Source organism: Poecilia reticulata, linkage group LG5, assembly GCF_000633615.1.
Source record: "Poecilia reticulata strain Guanapo linkage group LG5, Guppy_female_1.0+MT, whole genome shotgun sequence".
NCBI classification, from domain to species: Eukaryota; Metazoa; Chordata; class Actinopteri; order Cyprinodontiformes; family Poeciliidae; genus Poecilia; species Poecilia reticulata.
The window spans coordinates 9,511,948-9,515,046 of NC_024335.1; positions in this window are offsets into that span (position 1 = coordinate 9,511,948).

The window sequence follows — 3,099 nt, forward strand, 5'->3', positions numbered from 1 at the left end:
ATCTATCTATCTATCTATCTATCTATCTATCTATCTATCTATCTATCTATCTATCTATCTATCTATCTATCTATCTATCTATCTATCTATCTATCTAAAATGTTGAGAATATTGCTATTAATGTTTCATTGCAAGATGTAAATATCACTGTCAAGAGAAATAAGGCTCTAATGTTCCTTGAAATACAGTTGGAATCGTGCTGAAAAGAACAGTATGTCTACTGTAGTTTATGCCAGTGGCTCAGTAATGCTTTAGAGCTGCTTTGCTTCCTCAGTCTCTAAAAAAACCTGTAGTATATAGAGGGACAGTTAGATTCAGTCAAAAATCAGAAAACCTGGGACAAAAAGACATGACACCTATAAGCAAGTTAAAACTTGCCTATGCTTGGTGTCAGAAACTACAGAAACTGTACTTGAACTTGACTGAAAATATCTGGAGGTATTGGAAAAAGGTAATTGTAAGATGCAAACACAAGAATACTGAGAAACTGCAGGCCTCTGCCCATGAAGAGTGAATTAATATTTTTTGGAGTATCAAAATGTTGGGTATTGCTACAGTTTGCGTTACTTCTGCAGCAGATCCTAACAGGAAAATGGAGCTGTTGTTATGAAAAATCCAAGATACTTGCCATGCACTGGCCAAATAACGTTGAGACTACAGTAGTAAAAGTAGCATTTTGTTATTCATTATGAGAAACCATTTGTAACCGTAATTTTGTTGAGATATTAAAATTCTAGTTAGGTTATGTTACCCCCAGCACACCCCCAGAAAAACTCATTTACTGAAGGGGTTTGAATAATTTGATATATATCTTTCCATTTATCCACACATCTGTCTGTTGTCATTAATGTAGCAAGCTTGTAGTGAGTCACCTCTGCCATCTGCCTTGACATGAAGTAATATCCCAAATAGAATTCAGCTGACTCAGCACAGAGCCACTGAGGCATTGTGGAAGAAGGGGGGGGGTGGAGTTAAGCAGTGCAACAGATTAAAAAAATCCTGTGCCCAGTCTGAGGGTGAAGGTTTTCCATTTTATTTTTCATTTTTATTATCTGTCTGGTGAAAGTATAAATGCCAGGAGGATTAGAGAAATTACATAGGCTCTTGCGTTTGCTGCCTGCTGCTTATCCTCCTTTCTGCTCATCTCTCTCTCTCCCTTCCTCTTCCTCTATCTTTATTTGCTGCACTTCGCTTCACTCTCTGTTTATCCACAGTTTTTCTGCACTCTGACGTCCTATCCCCTCCTCTTTGGCTGTCACTCTGTGTCACAGCTGCTCTTTTGCCCTCCTCCACCCCCATCAATAGTGGCATAACCTTGTTCATGTTTTCTCATCTCCTCCTCTTTATGTTGGTATGCCACTTTTTACCGTTTTCCTGGCTTTTCTTATGTAGCTCATGCTGCATAAGGAGAGGATGAGCTTGACCGGGACTACCCCCTATGGGTTCTGCTGACCGGCCAGTGCTCAGTGAAGAAGTGTCTTAAGAAGGGTCCCCTTAATCCTTAAGATCTATTACAGATAGCCAAACTGACACAGGCGACAGAGATTAGAGGGGGCACACACTGACTGTATTGATTGGTCCTCTCATCCCGAGGCCAGCCCTGCAACTTGCCTGTGTAATAGTATGCTATAATGAAATTCAGTCACTGAGACAGAGACAGCAGCACTAAATGCATAAAGACTGGAGTGAATTGAGGTATACTGGTGATGCTATAGTGCCATACTGACAGGGTAGGGGACAGAGCGTTGCTGGTGTGCAATTTAAGGGGAGCTTAGCTTCTATGCTTCAGCACTTTAAATATGTGCTTGTCCACAGCGGTGCAAATTTGCTGAGGTGTAAAACCGCTCTCTGTTTGGACCCAGCGAGGATATTTTTTTTATAGTTAATGTAATGCCACRAACTTGTGTTTTAGTGCTGTTTGTTTGGGATTTTACTTTGGCAGTCAAATGGAAGCATGGTTCTGAAGCCAAACTACACCAAAAAAAAAGTAATATATAGATATAGAGAGATAAATATCTGATCCACTCCCTCTGAAGCTTATTCACTGGGTTTCCAAGGCCAAAGTCATTTAGTGTTTGGCTCTAAAAGTTGTCTAAAGGTGTCTTTTAATTTGGGAGTTTGATAAAGGTGGAAAGTGCCTATGCCTCATTGAACCTGACACTAAAGATTTATGTCATAATACTCTGATATCACATTTAGAATTAAGATTGATGATGGTCTGGCATACATGGAAGTTGTGACCTTAAAATATTGCCAAACACTATTTTAAAGAAAAATACAGGGGGGAAATCAAACTATCTGTCTAAGCATTGTACATACAGATGATCCACATGAAAACAACATGCAACAGAGGCAACTTTTTTTATTTTTATTTACAAGCGATAGTGAGAAGCTTAATTAAAACTAATGTACCATCATGTTTATTCTCCTCATCCATTCTTTYAGTTCATAGAAAGAAGTCCTATACTGCATACAAATTGATTACTGCACACATTGTGTCATATAGGACTTTTTTGGCACTCTCAGCCAGGACAGGTGCAACATGACAAGCTACATTTTTCAGCAGCTTGGTTCAGAGAATACTTAGCAAACACCAGCAATGCAGCAAAGTGGAATCTAAAAAAACTACAACGATGTTACTTTCGSTGTAAATATATGTGCGAAACACTGTGGAAATGATTTTTTCTACTGGAGAGGGATCTCAAATTTTCTCTTTACAATATAATATACAACATATTGCAAACTGATTATAGTTGTGATTTTATGGCTCACTTGCTGATTTGCTCGTTTTGTGCTTGTTTTGTACTTTTTGTGAGTCCTCATATCTTTAGGTTGAATCTTTCTTGGGGTTGATTTGGAATGCAGTGGTTATTCTTTGGTTCTCTATATTTTCTTGTATGAATTCAGTCTTTTTTTGTTTGTTTTCACCTATGCTATACCTGGACACAATCTAAAATGCTATTTCACAGTAATATGTTAAGTCATCTCCTCTGAAACATTTCTTCAGTTGCCTCTAATCTCCCACACCCTCACAGTTGTAGTCTCATATAGTAATATATCTGTATTACAACTAACAATCACCATCCCGGATGGCTGCTA